A 17,922-nucleotide genomic window follows, 5' to 3' on the forward strand; every position below is an offset into this window, starting at 1 on the left:
AAACCCATGTTGTTCAGGTGTCAGCTGTACATGTGTACCTCTTATACTGCTTTTTTTAAAATTTTTTAACGTTTATTCATTTTTGAGACAGAGAGAGACAGAGCATGAATGGGGGAAGGTCAGAGAGAGGGAGATACAGAATCCGAAACAGGCTCCAGGCTCTGAGCTGTCAGCACAGAGCCCGACACGGGGCTCGAACCCACGGACCGCGAGATCGTGACCTGAGCGGAAGTCGGACACCCAACCGACCGAGCCACCCAGGTGCCCCACTCCAAGTTTGATATATGGTATTTTTGTTCAAGCATTTTAAAAAATATTCCTACCCTCCCCCCATTTTTTTTTTTTTTTTGAGAGAGAGAGCATGTGAACAGGGAAGAGGGGCAGAGAGAGAGAAAAAGAGAGAGAGAGAGAGAGTGAGAATCCCAAGCAGGCTCCATGCTCAGCACAGATTGAGGCAGGACTGGATCCCACCATCCTGGGATCATGACCTGAGCTGAAATCAAGACCTGGCTGCTCAACTGACTGACCCACCCAGGCACCCACTGACCCCTACTTTTTTTGTTCAAACATTTTCTAATTTCTACTTTAAATTCTTCTTTGATTTGGGGATTATTTAGAAATGTATCTCTTAATTTCCAAGCATATGGATTTTTTGGTAAAAATTTATTTTTAAATTTTATTTATTTAAGTAATCTCTCCACCCCACATGGGGCCTGAACTCATGATCTGGAGGTCAAATTACATGCTCCTCTAACGGAGCCACCCAGCTATTTTTAAGGTAACTTTTTCCTATCATTTGGAGAGGTGACTGTATTGTGGTTAGCAAACATGCTCTGTATATTTTCCATCTTTTGAAATTTGTTGAAACTTGCTTTATGGCATCAGAAAGACTTGTCTAACTGCATCCTTCCCCACACCATATGCTCCTCTGTCATGCATTCTCTTAGCATCCTGTACTTGTCTGTGACTACTGCTCACTTGTCCTGTGTTCATTTCTTACAAAAAATTTTTTTAAACATTTATTTATTTTTGAGACAGAGAGAGACAAAGCATGAACAGGGGAGGGTCAGAGAGAGAGAGACACAGAATCCGAAACAGGCTCCAGGCTCTGAGCTGTCAGCACAGAGCCCGACTCGGGGCTTCAGCTCACGGGCCACGAGATCATGACCTGAGCCGAAGTCGGCCGCTTAACCAACTGAGCCACCCAGGCGCCCCCCTGTGTTCATTTCTTTTGCTAGATTAAGACCTCTAGGAGGACAGGGACCATGTTTATCTTTATAAAGATCTTTGCTTAGTATCTGGTGCATACTAACCCCTTTGTTTGTCTAATGAATGAATACATTTATTTCTTTCAACGTTTTTTTTTTTTTTTTTTAATTTATTTTTGGGACAGAGAGAGACAGAGCATGAACAGGGGAGGGGCAGAGAGAGAGGGAGACACAGAATCGGAAACAGGCTCCAGGCTCCGAGCCATCAGCCCAGAGCCTGATGCGGGGCTCGAACTCACGGACCGCGAGATCGTGACCTGGCTGAAGTCTGACGCTCAACCGACTGCGCCACCCAGGCGCCCCTGAATGAATACATTTATTTCATTATGGAAGTAATTAATGAAAAATATTTGGAAACCAGACAAAAGCAATAATAAACTAAAAACTTTAAGTCCATAAATACTATCTCACTATTTTAAATGCCATTGTTGGCATTTTTCTTAAAGTTTTTGGATTAAACATGATAAACATAGATCAGCTGAAGGTAAGCAGGCTAGGCCTCATATGGCAGCTCCATGACTTCAGTTCAGTTCTGTTGCTCCATCATCTCTAAGGGCCACACCCTCCCCCACATGGTCTTGATTGATTACTTTCCAGTCTTTTTCCCTATGTGGATATATTTTTCTTAAACACTGGAGTAATAAAATATATATCCAGTACTATGATATCTTGTTTTCAAATGGTAAGTACTTTAGGGACGCCTGGCTGGGTCAGTCGGTTAAGCATCTGACTTTGGCTCAGGTTATGATGTCCGGGTTTGTGAGTTTGAGTCCTGCATCAGGCTCTGTGCTGACAACTCAGAGCCTGGAGCCTGCTTGGGATTCTGTCTTCCTCGCTCTCTGCCCCTCCCCCACTCATGCTGGGTCTTTCTCTGTCTCTCAAAAAATGAATAAACATTTAAAAAATATTATTTTTACTATTAGGTGCTTTCCCCACAAAGACTTAAGGCCATGTAACTGCCCAGATAATATTATTTGGACACAAGTCAGCATGCAAAAGCTCGCTACAGGGCAGGAGCTGGTGCTATGCATTTCTCTTTTCATTCTGACAGGTTGGCCCGCCTATAATCACCGCTGTGCCCAGATTGCCCTAATAACAGCCTTGCCTTGCCCCACTTCCTGAGCAGATGCATTCCTGCCTCCTCTGATCATAGAATGCTATTCTGATTCTCGAGGGCGTGGCCCATCCTAGTTTAGTACCTGCTTGCTGGGGACCCGCCCTGAGTCACTCATCTTTGGTACCAACAATCTGATTGCTACCATGGGATTTTTTTTTTTCGTTTTCTTCTCAGCAACTTCAACTTGAAGGAAACACTCTCCTAACTCACCTCTGCTCTCCTGCCCATGTAAAGCTCTCTAAGGCTTAACAATTATCTTTCTGTCTGTAAGTTTAGGAAAGCAGGTAAACTGGTGTGTGGCAGGTTTAATGGGATTGCTAGAGTACACAAAGTATTTCTGATAGAAGTATCCTGGTAACATGTTTATAGTAGTTAATCATGAGGATCTGCTGTTAATCTCTCCATATATATGTGTGCACACATGCACATAAATTCACATGCAAATATACACACACATGCACTGTCTAGAGTGTATAGTGTTCTATAATTGTTACTTTGTTACCAGGGATACTTTTGGTTCACTTTTCACTTGATTCTTTTGAGCACAACAATGAAGTGGAAAAGAAGTTTAAGGATTGGGGCACCTGGGTGGCTCAGTTGGTTAAGCGTCCGATTTCGGCTCAGGTCATGATCTCACGGTTCGTGAGTTTGAGCCCCGCGTCGGGCTCTGTGATGACATCTCAGAGCCTGGAGCCTGCTTCGAATTCTGTGTCTCCCTCTCTGTCTGGCCATTCCCCTCTTGAGCTCTGTCTCTCTCTCTCTCAAAAGCCAATAAACATTAAAAAAAAAGAAAAGTTTAAGGATGGACATTGGAGTCACTTTTCCTCTTTTTTTAAGTTTATTTATTTTGAGAGAGAGAGAAAGCACAAGTGGGGAAGGGGCAGAGAGAGAGAGAGAGAGAGAGAGAGAGAATCCCAAGCAGGTTCTGCACCACCAGTGCAGAGCTTGATGCATGGCTCAAACCCATGAACCACAAGATCATGACCTGAGCTGAGATCATGACACTTAACCAACTGAGCCACCCAGGCGCCTCTGGAGTTGCTTTTCCTCTTAAGGAGAGATCTGTGATTGGAGCCTAAGCCTCTCAATGAGGGTGGGTCCTGCATTGTATTTTTTGTTCCTTAGTGACCATTGACTTTCTGAAGAGAGAAGTGACATTTACTGAATACTTGGTATTTGCCTAATAACCACTTTGGTCCCAAAGAGCATGTTCAAAGACCTTGGGTTACTTGTTTCATTTCTCCAAAAATGGTGCCCTTTCTGGGCTGTTCTGAGGAGTAAATGAAATAACCACGTGATTGGCCCTGGCACCTATTGGGTAGTAAATAGTTCATTTATGCACAAAAGGTTGTGTGTTAATCAGTTGATAAAAATGTGACCACAGGTTTGCAGGAACCGTGTATCTCCCTGTTTCCCTGTACTTTCCCTTGGAGCAGTTCAGTATTCGCTAATTCAGTGCTCATGGCAAATTTATACAACTATGTGAATAATGAGAATAGATTATACTTTGCCTTACCCACGATAGTGGACTTCTGCTTATGAAGATTCAGAAGTGCCTAAGAAGGTTTGAGTGCTCAGCTAGGCAGCTAGAGAACATCTCAAGCAAGGCATCTATGTTCCAAGAGGCTGCAGCTTGGGCCCTGGGGGCAGGCCCTGCCTTGGCCTCCAGCATTTGGTTGACAAGGCTCAGAGCGGAGCTCTCTCTCCTCGGCACCCTGTTGTCCAGGCACTGGTATTAGGTTGCTGCCTGCTCCCCCAGCCCAGAGGTGCCTGTAGAAACTTATAGTTTAAGCTTGATGTCACTGGATACGCCTGCTTCTAGGGGCAGGATGAACTCTTCAGGCACTTCTGGGGCCAGGTTCAGGTGGCTGTTTTGGGGTCAGGCTGAGTGGGAGCAGAGAGGACTGTTTATCTTGCAGCTGAAGCAGAGAAGCAGGAAAGAGACTGAATCTTATTAGCAGGGTCAGGGGATGAGGAAGGAGTGGGAGAGGCAGGCAGGGCCATCCCACGTCAGCCTGCAGGATGTGTAAAGGAGCTTTGAATTTATTCTAAATGCAACAGTGCCTGTCCTCATTGTATGACTTTGGGACCACCAAGCATATTTGATCCGATCACTGTAACTATGTTAATAAAGACACTTCCACAAACTTGCAAATTTTGTAACAGTTTAAGATACATTGACACATTTGCAAAGTTGTTTTGAAGGTGGAAATAGTTATAATTGTGTTCGTCTTTCTACTTTTCAGTATTTTGTGAAGTTTTCTTTAAGGATCATGTACTGCTTTTGTAAATGTGGTAAGAAAGGGGCGCCTGGGTGGCTCAGTTGGTTAAGCATTCGACTTTGGCTCAGGTCACGATCTCACGGTTTGTGAGTTCCAGCCCTGTGTCGGGCTTGGAACCCAGCGCCTGCTTCAGATTCTGTGTCTCTGTCTCTCTCTAATCCTCCCCTGCTCTTGCTCTGTCTCTCTCTCAAAAATAAATAAACATTAAAAAAAATTTTAATGTGGCAAGAAAAAAGAGAGCCCTGACTGGAAAACTCCCTGGGCTGAGGGCTGAGGTCCAGAGATGTCAGATGTGGAGCTTCCACCCCTGGTGCAGACCATTTCCTCAAGCAGGTCACAGCCTGAGAGGTTGCAGGCTACCAACCCTTCCCTGTCCTCTGCTAGCTCATGGCCCCACACCCATACCCAGGCCAATTTCTCTTGGCTTTCTGCCTAGTTTGACAGGATAAGCAAGATCCATTCCCAAGAATGGGTACTGAATTTTACAAAATTATTTTTCTGCATTTATTAAGATGATCACATGGCTTTTTTCCCCTCAACCTATTAATGTAATAAATTGTGTTACTAATATTTATAATGTAGAATTGTCTTTACCTTCTTCAGCTAAATCACTCTTGGTTGTGGTATGTAATTCTTTTTAATACCGCTGGCTTCAATTTGCTGATGTTTTATTTAGGATTAAAAACTATTGTTTGTAAATGAGTGGCCTCATGGAGACGTAATATATGGCATGATGACTATAGCTGATAGTACTGTATTGCATATTTAAAAGTTGCTGGGTAGATCTTAAAAGTTATCGTCACGAGAAAAACAATTTTGTGACAATGTATGGTGATGGATGTTAACTTGACTTACTGTGGGGTGATCATTTTGTAAAATATACAAACATTAAAAAACCTCAGATATCGAATCATTATGTTGTACAAATGAAACTAATATAATGTTCTATGTCAATGATATCTAAATTTTAAAAAAGAAAAAGAAAGAAAGGAGAATGGTCTGTAGTTTTTTTGCCTTGTACTTTTCTTGATGTTGGATTCCACATTATGTAAGATTTTGGAATCTTTCCCTTTTCTATAGCCTACATTTAAATGAGTTTGGAGGAGGAAGTCTCTGATTATATTGCACTAACCAGTGTTTGGTCAATCAGTGGTTGCTGTATCAATGGAAAGGCTAGTCCAATTATCACTATGTCTCCAACCTTCTGCCTCTGTGCTGTGACTTGGATGGTGACTTTTTGGGGTCTTGCTTCAGCTTGTGTCTCTGACCCCAGGGACCCATCCCATTTGTCCCTTATTTAGGACAAGCTCAGCCTTGACCCCAGTCGTCTTGAGTCCACTTAAAGATGGGTAGCTGTTCTTCTGCCCCTTGACCCCCTCCGCATTTTCCAGTAACTTCCTCTTGACTCTAGGCGACCCCCTTATGACTGATGGAGCAGGTTGGGCGGTCTGGTAAAACTTTCAAGGTTCAGTCATCCAGAGGTGAGGCCCAGGGACATCTGCATTGTTGATCGGTCCAAATCTGCTCTTACTTGGGGTGGAGGGACAATTTTTTTAACCAGAGCCCAACTGCCCTCTGAGCCTTGCACGCCCACCTTGATTCTCTTGATCACAGCCATCCATCCAAGTCCAAACTGGGTCTACCCAATATTTCTCCATGAACCACTGGGGGCCTCAGAGTATTCTTAGAGTTTGTTCATTCTGTACAAAATTTTAATATTGATTTATATTTTGCTGATAATCTTTAAAAAAGTACAAGCATGTCTTAGACTATCTGGATGACCAAATCTTGTATAGATTCTCCCATATGATTTCAGGACCGATGTTTGTATCTGTTTACCATCACATTGGCACTAAATCATACTCCAAAATGTTTTTTTTTTAACTTAAATATTGAAGTATTTTCTCTAACTATAACCTTGGGTAGGTCAGTGGACAAGTCTGCAAAAACAATCTCATGCCTGGAAGTTTCCTCCTCAAAAGAAGGCTACACATTCTTCAAGTTTCAACATAACTGTTTGAGATTGCTCTGAGACCACTTCCTGTGCCAGGAGGTTCCTTCGAGTGCTTGTGCCCACTTTGAAGCCTCTCCAGCCATCCCTTGCTTCATAGGCTCTTCTGTAGTGTCACCTCCTCATCCACAACTGGAATCTGCATAAACACCTGCTTCCAATCCATGGGCTTTGCTGTGGGTGAGTGAGGGCTTGGGCAAGACCTTTGGAACAAGAACAGGAGGTCCAGAGCCTCTCCCAAAATAGGCACCAAGGTTTTCACGTTGCGTCTCCAGGTCCTGGCAGCAGGTGTCACTACACGAAAAGTTGTAACCAGGTGGCAGATTTTTTTTTTTTTTTTTTTTTTTTTTCTCCATCAGTTTTCTCCTGTGAACTCAAGGGAAATCAGGGCAGCTTAGAGCCAGTTGTTTATCCCGTGAGGTCTGTATAATGATGTCACTGTCACAGCGGAGCTGAATGGATCTAATGTCATCGTGGCTTCTGCCAGCATTGTCAACAGAGTGTGGGAGGAGAGTCTTGCTGGGACTAAGGACACACAGGCAAATTAGACTCATCCATTTTAGACTTATTTATAAACTCTCTAGATGGTTATACATATTAAGAAAATAATAAAATATCCAAATAAGGCCCAAGGACCAAATCTCTGTTTTAACTACTCAACATCTTGAAAATTCCAGCAATGGGGCGCCTGGGTGGCTCAGTCGGTTAAGCGGCCGACTTCGGCTCAGGTCATGATGTCACAGCCCGTGAGTTCGAGCCCCGCGTCGGGCTCTGTGCTGACATCTCAGAGCCTGGAGCCTGTTTCGGATTCTGTGTCTCCTTCTCTCTCTCTCTCTGACCCTCCCCCGTTCATGCTCTGTCTCTCTCTGTCTCAAAAATAAGTAAATGTTAAAAAAAAATTAAAAAAAAAAAAAGAAAATTCCAGCAATAGCTCCAGTTTTTCTGATTCCCCCACGACTGCCAGCAGCCCACCAGTCCTTCGGGGGCCCCAGACTCCCCTCAGGATGGAGATCAGGAGATGTCCTTAGCACGCCTGCGAATCTTCTCTAAATCTTTTTTCCTCTTAAGAGTCTGAAACCAAGAATAATCTACCACCTTGAGGAGATCATTTCCTCTTCTTGGACTCAGTTTTCCCAACCAAAAATAAGGTTAAATCAGTGTTAATAAATTTCTCTTCTGTGAGATGATTCCCCAATTCCTAAAATCAATGAAAACCAAACTGTCAAAACAATGCAGGTATTTAAAAAAAAAAATGTATTTAAAAACAGGGGCGCCTGGGTGGCTCAGTCGGTTAAGCGTCCGACTTCAGCTCAGGTCATGATTTCACAGTTGGTGAGTTTGAGCCCCGCATCAGGCTCTGTGCTGACTGAAGCAGCCTGGAGCCTGCTTCGGATTCTGTGTCTCCCTCTCTCTCTGCCCCTCCCCTGCTTATGCTCTGTCTCTCAAAAATGGATAAACATTAAAAAAATTAAAATAAACAAATAAATAAACAAACATTAAAAAATGTATTTAAAAACATGCAATAGGATAGAAACACACACACACACATGGTGGGTATGATTCTGTAATAGGCTATCTTTGAAGGGTGGTGACCCAGGCCTGGGACCCAGAGGTGGGGGGTATGCTGCAGGGACAGGCAGTGATGACCAACACTGGTGGGGGTGGAGGTCTGCCATCTCCTGGATGATCGCTGCCCTGTCAGGCCTCCTGTAATCGTTACACAATTTGGTCAGAGTTTGTGCTTTTTGTTCTTCATGCAATAAAAATGATTTAACATTTTCACTCTATTATAAGATAAAACAGCATATAAATACACTTTGAATCGTTTTGTATAGCACTTAACTTCCCTGTGGGACCATTTTGGCTGCTTAGTTGAAGTCAAGTGATCCTGCTCACATTCTGTCAATGGATGATTTATTTATTTATTTATTTATTTATTTATTTTTAATTTTTTTACATTTTTAAATTTATTTTTATTTATTTATTTATTTATTTTTATTTTATTTATTTATTTTATTTATTTTTTATTATTTTTGAGACAGAGAAAGATAGAGCATGAACAGGGGAGGGTCAGAGAGAGAGGGAGACACAGAATCTGAAACAGGCTCCAGGCTCCGAGCAGTTAGCACAGAGCCCGACGCGGGGCTCGAACTCATGGACCGCGAGATCATGACCTGAACCGAAGTCGGACGCTCAACCGACTGAGCCACCCAGGCGCCCCTATTTATTTTTAATTTTTTAAAAATGAGCTTTCATCATGTTCTTTAAAAAAAATTTTTTTTAATGTTTATTTATTTTTTTAAGAGAGAGATAGAGTGTCAGCAGGGAAGGGGCAGAGAGAGAGGGAGATAGGGAATACGAAGCCTGAAGGCTCCAGGCTCTGAGCTGTCGGCACGGAACCCGATGCGGGGCTCGAACCCACGAACTGTGAGATCATGACCTGAGCTGAAGTCATGACCTGAGCTGAAGTCAGGCGCTCAGCCAACTGAGCCACCCAGGAGCCCCTGTCAATGGATGATGATTTAAAAAAGAGCATTTTATTGTTAAAGTTCTTAAGGAAGCACGGGGTTGGAGGATCTCTAAATTTTCTTTCAGGCCAGTGAATCTATATTAGTAGGGATGGAACTCTGGGAATGAAAGAAGAAAAAAAGGTATAGGTTCCCCTCCAGTGGGAACCTTGAGATCAGATGAAGTAAAGCGTGTGTGTGTGTGTGTGTGTGTGTGTGGACACAGTCAGGCATAGGCACAGAGACACATGCAAACACTGTTTTGTATTCCTTTTTAAAAATTTTTTTTTGGTTTTGGTTTTTTGACTTTTTATATTTGAGAGAGAGAGAGAGAGAGAGCTAGAGAACAGGGGAGGGGTAGAGAGACGGAGACAGAATCTGAAGTAGGTTTCAGGCTCCGAGCTGTCATCACAGAGCCTGACGTAGGGCTCAGCTCGAACTCACAAGCAGTGAGATAATGACCTGAGCTGAAGTCGGATGCTTAATCGACTGAGCCACCCAGGTGCCTCAGAACTGTATTCTTTTATGAGACTACAGTCCATCAGGTGCAGCCATAAGAGGACACAGGAAAGTCTCGGGAAAACAGCTGATTATACTCACAGGTCCTAGAGACAGGAAGCACGGCACACCCTACCGGGTCTCATGGGAAAGACATCGATGTGGTCAGGAGACCGGAGCAAGGGAAGCACTTAGCCCAGGGCCTTTATTGGGGTTTCCTTGGGAAAGGTAAGGCAGAGCAGGGTGAACAGTTTTGGCTACTTTGAATAGTTTCAGTCGCTCTAAGCTATAGGGGGTGGTTCCTAGATGCTGGCGCACGCTGGACAGTCTGATAAAACTTGTAAGACCTACTCTTCTCGAGCTGAAGCACAGCGACCCTTGCAAAGTTTATCAATCCAAATCTGCTCTTACTTGGGGTGGGAGGACAATTTTTTTGTACCTGGTTCTGGAATGATTAAGGAACAGGAGTATTGCTTCCAGCCAGCCAGAGGAGGTAAGGCCTGGCTCTGATTGCTCAGTTTCCATATCAAGTGTATGCTCCTGGCTGGGCCACAGGGAAAGGCAATCTCTCCTCGGCAGGGAAGATTTTTGAAAGATGTCAAAACATCATAATGTACAGAAAAGAGTATTTATTATAATATATCTGGGTGTGTTTGAGTGTGTTTTGTAATGTACATAACATGTAATAGCAATGTATGTAATATATATTGTAATACATGTTGTATATATATTGTAATATATGTTACAGAACACACCTAGACAGACACACAGAGACACTCTTTTTAGAATTTTTAAATTCGGGGCAGTAAAAATAGTATTTTATTCCACTTCCTCCCGCCCTCCCTTCCCCATACAATCTCTTCTTTAAAAGATGAAGATGTTCCAGGCTTGGCCCTCCCTTGAAAGGAATTTTAGATGAGGTTTCTTGATAACCAGGGCCATTTCCAGTTACTTCCATGGTACAGTGAGACCTCTCAGTACTCTGACTAGCTTAAAGGCCTTTGCGTGATACGGGAATTCATTTGCTAGGGAATTTGAATTTCAAATATGTTGCTGACAATCCTCCCTGTGACTTAGTACATCTCAAACTTTCGTATGCAGATGATTCTCTGCAGAGCTGGGTTGAGGTGCAGTCTTGGGCCTCAAACCTCTGATCCTGTCTGTTGCAACAGAGGCCTAGGGACCTGAATTTTTACAAGCCCTCAAGTGAATCTGATACAGGAATTTCGTGGAGAAACTGTCATCATACTGTTTCAGATATCCTATTGATGTAATAGAATATTTACTGAGAGAATCAAGGTACTAAGTATTCTAGAAAAAACATGTGAGAACCACCTAAAACACCCTTTTCTTGGGAATCACCTCTTTCCAGTCTGGGTGGTAAAGCTAAATGGGCCCACCTGTAACGTGCTCATAAGATCGTAGAACTCTCATGCTCTTGACTCACTGCAATCACATCAGCTTGATTGGGCTTTGGTCTTTGTAACCTCTGGGATTGCACTAATAGTCTGGATTTTCAAGACTTGAAGCATTTTATATGACTCATGGGAACAAATACATTTTATTTCTTGATCCAGTATAACATATACAAACACATACGGTTATTGAAAAAAATTTCTCAATACTTAGACCTTTATTATTATATTTTCTGTTCTGTTCTGTTCTGTTCTCTTCTACTTAGTTTTTAGACATACCGGTCATGACACACCAAATTGAATTCATGACCCACTATTCTAGTTGATCTATTGCTGCATAACAAGTTACCCCAAAAGTTAGTGTTTTAAAACAGCACCAATGGTTTTATTACCTCTCATGTTTTCTGTGGTACAGGAGTTTGAGAAGGGCTTGGCAGGGCTGTTCTGACTTAGGTCTCTAAGTGGTTGTAGTCAATTAGTGACTGGACGGGGAGAGGGTAGGGCTGGACTCTTTCTCATGTAGTCTCCCCATGGGCTAGTGTGGGCTTCCTCCCAGCGTGGCAGCTTCAGGGCAGTTGAACTGATTACATTACAGGTAGCTCAGGGCTCCAAGGCTGAGAGCCAGGGAGAAGATAGCTTAGTCACATAACGTCACTTCCTCCATAATCACAAGCCCACCCCAACTGCCGATGAAAGAACATGAACTCCACCTGTTGATGGGTGCAGTGACGAAGTCACGTTGGAAGAAGAGCCAGTGTGATGGAAGGTACTGGTGCTGCCAATACCACATAGAGGGCACCATTGCAATTTGAAAAGCATTCCTCTAGAGGGCACTGTTGTCATGTGACGTTCGATCTGTTTCGCTTTGGAGGATGGGTGGGATGTTGGGAAGAGAGAAAAAGGAATTTGAGTGTTGGCAAAAGTGGAGCAGCTTATCCTTTTTGAACTGATCATTCTTTCTGTTGCATAGAACATGTGATGGCCAGGATGGGTGTGTATGGCCTTGTGGATACCCCAGGGTAAAGGAACCCAGCAAAGAAGGAGGAGGAGAGCTGGTGACCTGCGTGCAAGGTTTCAGGTCTGTGCGCATTTACCCCAGTGCCTAGCAGAAGGCCTTGTGCATGGTCTGCTTTGCCAGCTAAGTATAAAGTGCTTGCACGTCACCAGGCATAAGCCCAAGCTATGGGTATGATAGTGCCACCCCTAGAACCCTCATGGAACCCACTATTCTCAATAAAGCATGGCTGGCTCCATGCCTCTAGTACTCAGGGACTAGACATGATGATTTGGAGGAATAATGAAGAATATTGTAAGCTTGTCCCAGGACAGCATATAAAGTGTGAAGAGAAAGGGCCCAAGGAGAGGAAACTAAGCAAATTTAGCATTTAAAGAGAAGAGGAAGCAGCAAAGGAGACTCAGAAGATGAGAGACGGTCAGAGGGGCAGGAGGAGAATGGAATGAATGGTGACAGGGGCTGGGGCAGACTTGCCAGGAAGAAGGAGTGGCACTATGGGTCTAGTGTGGCAGCAAAATCAAAAGGCCATCAGATTTGGCAACATGGCAATTGTCGGTGACTTTTCTGATGACATTGGCAGGAAATGGAGTGAGCAGGATGTTATAAGGAATTCAGTGGTAATGGGAGGGAGGAGTAAAGGGGAGAAACTTGAGAGGGAGACAGAGTCAAGATGTTCTTCCTTCCTTCCTTCCTTCCTTCCTTCCTTCCTTCCTTCCTTCCTTCCTTCTTCCCTTTCTGTCCTTCTCTCCTCTCTTTTTCTTTCTTTCTTTCTAATCTTGGGCAAGACTAAGTTTGTACATAGGTGGGGAAAGGAAACAGGTGAGGAGAAATCAGCCTAAAAAGGAGTAATTGATACATCTGGCCCAGAGGGGATGGAGTCAAGGTCCAGATGGAGGGTTAGCCTTGGAAGAGTAAGGTGGCCCTTGCTTCTGAGAGAAAGAGCAAGAGAGACAAGGAGAAACTGATAAAACAGGAAAGAGGTCAAGGTTGAGGGATAAGGGGTGGTTAGCTGAGCTGGTTCAAACAGCCTCTGTTTCCAGAGTGAGCAGTGAGGAAGGGGTAGATGGTGGCTTGGGGGAGTTTTCAGTCAGAGATGAGCAAAAAGCCTGTTTGGTTTCAACTCACACATAATTAGGACCTATTCTGCGTTAAGAGTTTTCACAGAAATTACTCTATCCTTCCAATAATATGTGAAATAGAAATCATTCCTTTTGCAGGCTTTATCCTCTTCTTTGGTGAGCTCCTTGCTTCACCTATACATGGAAAGAATATGGCTGTGAGGCAAAGAGGGATGTGCTTATTCCAGGTCCATCCAGGAGCTCACAGAAGGGGTATCACTTAGCTCAGGGACCCTTGGCAAGGCAAATTGCCTATTTGAGACAAGACAGAGCCACCATGTTTCTGTTTTGAGTCCAGGAAGAGGAACCAGTGTGAAGGAAAGGGTTCTGATGACATTTGCTCAGGGTCTAGTTAAAGGGAAGAGGAGCAAATAGAGAAATCCGCCTTTTCAGGAGTAAATGTGTAAATGTGGAAGGTGAAGTCCACCCAGGCAGGGCAGTGCAGTGCAAACATTGTGGCCCTTGTGCTTGGTTCTTACTAGCTTTGTATGCCCTTTCCTTTAAAGTTTTATCTATTCAAGTAATCTCTATATCCCATGTGGGGCTCAAACTTACAACCCTGAGATCAAGAGTTGCATACTCCTCTGCCTGAGCCAGCCCGGTGCCCCAACTAGCTTTGTACTCTTAAACAAGGAACATAACACTGAACCTCTGTTTTTTCATCTGCCAAAAAGGATTAATTCTACTGACTCTATGCACTTATGGAATGCAAAGTACCTGCTAATCCTAAACACCCATATCTGCTATATTGTTATTATTATTTCCATCTCGGAGATCGTCAGAATTCCTGTCTCAACCCCAGGACTTCAAGAACGTGGTTTAACTCTGGAATATTTTTAACATATACCCATTTTTATCGTTTTTTGTATTCCCTCTTATCCTATAATGATTAGCAGTTAAATTCTTAAAATCAAGATTCCTGGGTATTTCATCTCTGGGGAGTGATACAAAAAGGGAGTCAGGGAGGTGGTGTCTTACTCCATCACTTCGATTCGGGAGAGCTGGGAGGAGAACCAGAGGCCAATGTGGCTGCAGCTGTAGGGAGAGGGCTTACTGCTGGGTGAAAAGGGGACTGCCAGTGTCCAGGAGGGGTCTTAGCGCCCAGCTGAAAGGCAGGCCTGGGAGGAGACCCAGGCGAGGCAGCCCACAGTATGTCATATCCAAAGGGAGGGCTTCCTTAACACTTCCCACCAGTGTGTCACCTGCACTGCCTAGAGGCTGGATGGCTGTCCAGATGGTTTGGTTCTGTGTTTCCTTGTTGCTCCTGCGTTTACCCTGATCACCGTATGCACCCCTCTGTGCTCACCTTACTTGCATCGCTCATCAGTCAAGAACTGCTTGAGTGAGGACAGGTGGGGAGATTTTGATGGCCTCTTTCATCTGATCCAGGAACACCAAGGTCGGACCCAACCTAGCTCTTCCTTGCCTTGCTCAGGACAAATGACTGAAACAGCTCTGTGGGCCAATGAACATAAGCCTGCAGATTGCCTTGGCTGTAAGAAGAACTCAACCAATCTTAGGACCAAGGGATGGGGTCAAGAAGTAGAGGGCCCTTGGGGCGCCTGGGTAGCTCAGTGAGTTAAGCATCTGACTCTTGGTTTTAGCTCAGGTCACGATCTCACAGTTTCATGGGTTTGAGCCCTGAGTTGGGCTCCATGCTAATAGTGCGGAGCCTGCTTGGGATTCTCTCTCTCTCTCTCTCTCTCTCTCTCTCCCTCTCTCTCTGCCCTTTCCCTGCTCACGGTCAATCTGTCTCTCTCAAAAATAAATAAATAAACTTAAAAAAAAAAAAAAAGACGTAGAGGGCCCTTAGAGATTTTTACTTTGTTTATTTCAATCAATGGGCCTCTGCTTTAAGAAGCAGGGTGCTAGGGGCACCTGGGTGGGTCAGTCAGTTGAGTGTCTGACTTTGGCCAGGTCATGATCTCGAGGTTTGTGAGATAGCACGGAGCGTGCTTCAGATCCTCTGACCCCTTCTTTACGCCCCTCCCCCACTTGTGTTGTGCCCCAAATAAAAAAAAAAAGAAAAAAAAAAGGAGCAGGGTGCTAAATGCTTAATGGGACTGGCTGGACCATGGGTTGGCAATGGCTGCTTCTCTCTACTGAAGGCTGGGGATCCCATTGGATAGTTCTCTCCCATAGCTGTGGATCTCTCTGATTCTAGCAACCATCCCTCCTGTTCTCCTCTAGGTCTAGAGACAACAACAGCTCCCCATAATTGCTAGCTACAGGGTGAAGCACAAGATTGTTGGTTTCCTTTAATCTTGTCTGAAGGTGCAGGAAGGTCCGTATCAAGTATCATCCAGACTGAGAAGGCACTTTAAGACTGAAAAGCAAAACAAGCAAGGCCCCCTATACGATTTACAGAATTTTATTCAGGGTAGCTTGTTGACAGGGGAATTGGATGGGCAATCCAGACGGTGCACAGCTATTCTCCACCAAGTCCAGATCTTAATCCTCAGCTTTTATAGAGCAAGGGGCATGGTAGTGAGGTCACAGGGTAGTTATCTAAAGTGGGACCTTCTGTGTACCAGTCATCTCTACTGGCTATGCAAAGTATTTTTCTTAATGTCTATTTATTTTTGAGAGAGAGTGAGCAGGGGAGGGGCAGAGAGAGAGAGAGAGAGAGAGAGAGAGAGAGAGAGAGAGAGAGAGAATCCCAAGCATGCTCTGTGCTGTCAGCACAGAGCCCAATGTGGGGCTCAAACTCACTGTGAGATCGTGATCTGAGCCAAAACCAAGTGTCAGATGCTTAACTGACTGAGCAACCCAGACGCCCCATCTCTACTGGTTATCTAAAGTGAAGCCTTCTGTGTGTCACTTTAGGGAAGATGGAAACAAGACATTCATGTTCTGGGCAGGGCATACTTAACCTGCAGGGGACCTAGAACACGGAGCCCTGAGGGAGGTCATTATGCGGACATGAACAGTGGAAGCTCAAAGATGGAGTCAGTGTTTTCAGTACTCCTACCTTTGTTCACATCATTGGAACTCATCTCTTTATTACACTCTCCTCAATTATACTGCTGGGTATACCCCCACTTTTAAGTTCAGACTCTTCCTTTGAGTCCTTTGTGCCTTAGTCCTAGTTTTATAAATGTCTTGCTCAGCTTTAGGAGTCCTAGAGGGTTCCTCAGATGTTGCTGAGTTCTCCAAGAATTCCTTCCCTGACCTTCCCTGGGGGCCCTAGAAACATGAGAGTGGGAGAATGAGGTTTTGTAAGCAATTATGCAGCGCCCCCCCCTCCCTTATTACTCACGTTGCCCTGTATTCCTCCCATCCAAAAGACCTAAAATCCTGTCATTGGAGGGTCTTCCTCAAAAAGCCCAGGCATATGTTCTGGAATCAAAAGGTGATGAATAGGTGTTCCAGTCTGTTCTGAGGGTCCAAACCCCTTTAGAACAAGAGTCACAATAGGATATAATGTTAAGATAAAGATATCAGTTATTAAAAATAGCATACTTTATATGATTCAGACAAAGCCCCAACCCAGGTAAAACTAATTATGGTGTTAGAAGTCAGGAGAGTGGGGGGCGCCTGGGTGGCTCTGTTGGTTTAAGTGTCCAACTCCAGCTCAGGTCATGATCTCACAGTTCATGGGTTTGAGCCCTGTGTCGGGTTCTGTGCTGACAGCTCAGAGCCTGGAGTCTGCTTCAGATTCAGTGTCCCGCTCTCTCTCTGCCCCTTCCCCCACTTGTGCTCTCTCTCTCTCTCCCAAAAATATATAAGTAAACATTAAAAAAAAATAAAAATAAAAAGAAGTCAGGACAGTGGACTCTTGATAGATGAATGGATAAAGAAGATGTGATATTTATACATATAAAACTCGGCCATCGGAAAATAAATTTTGCCATTTGCAACAACATGGAAAGATCTAGAAGGTATAATGTTAAGTGAAATAAGTCAAAGAAAGACAAATACCATATGATTTTACTCATGTGTGGAATTTAAAAAACAAAACAGGGGAGCCCCTGGGTGGCTCAGTTGGTTAAGCATCTGACTTCAGCTCAGATCATGATCTCATGGTTTGTGAGTTTGAGTACCATGTTGGGTTCTGTGCTGACAGCTCAGCGTTTGGAGCCTGCTTCAGATTCTGTGTCTCCCTCTCTCTCTGCCCCTCTCCTGCTTGCTCTCTCTCTCTCTCTCAAAAATAAATAAACATTAAAAAAAAAACAGGGGGACCTGGCTTGCTCAATTGGTAGAGCATGCAACTCTTGATCTCAGGGTGATGAGTACAAGCCCCATGGTGGGCATAGAGCTTACTACATTAAAAAGAAGAAGAAGAACAAAATGAAAAAGGGACAAACAAGAAAACAGGCTCTTAAATATAGAGACAAACTGGTGGTTGCCAGAGGGGAGGAGGGTAGGGGGATGAGTGAAATAGGTGATGGGGATTAAAAGTACATTTGTTGTGATGAGCACTCACTAATGTGTAGAAATGTTGAATCATATAGTACATCTGAAACTAATACTATGTTAATTATACTTGAATAAAAAGAAAGAAGTCAGAACAGTGGTCCCTCTTGGGAAGGGGGTGGATAGCTCCTGGGAGAGAGTAGGCTTCTAGGATGCTGATAAAGTTCTGTGTTTTCTGTTTGCTAGTTTTATATATGTATTAAGTTTGTGAAAATTCAACAAGTTGTACATTTATGGTTTGTGCTCTTTATCATATGAATGCTATGCTTCAATTC

The 17,922-nt window shown here is 43.9% G+C and overlaps 1 protein-coding gene across 3 annotated transcripts in view; it reads right to left on the reverse strand.

Moving 5' to 3' along the window:
* FAM136A (family with sequence similarity 136 member A) overlaps positions 1–17,922 on the reverse strand; it is a 68,730-nt gene that overhangs the window by 5,704 nt on the left and 45,104 nt on the right. The window lies entirely within an intron of this gene.

Source organism: Panthera tigris, chromosome A3, assembly GCF_018350195.1.
Source record: "Panthera tigris isolate Pti1 chromosome A3, P.tigris_Pti1_mat1.1, whole genome shotgun sequence".
Taxonomy (NCBI): Eukaryota; Metazoa; Chordata; class Mammalia; order Carnivora; family Felidae; genus Panthera; species Panthera tigris.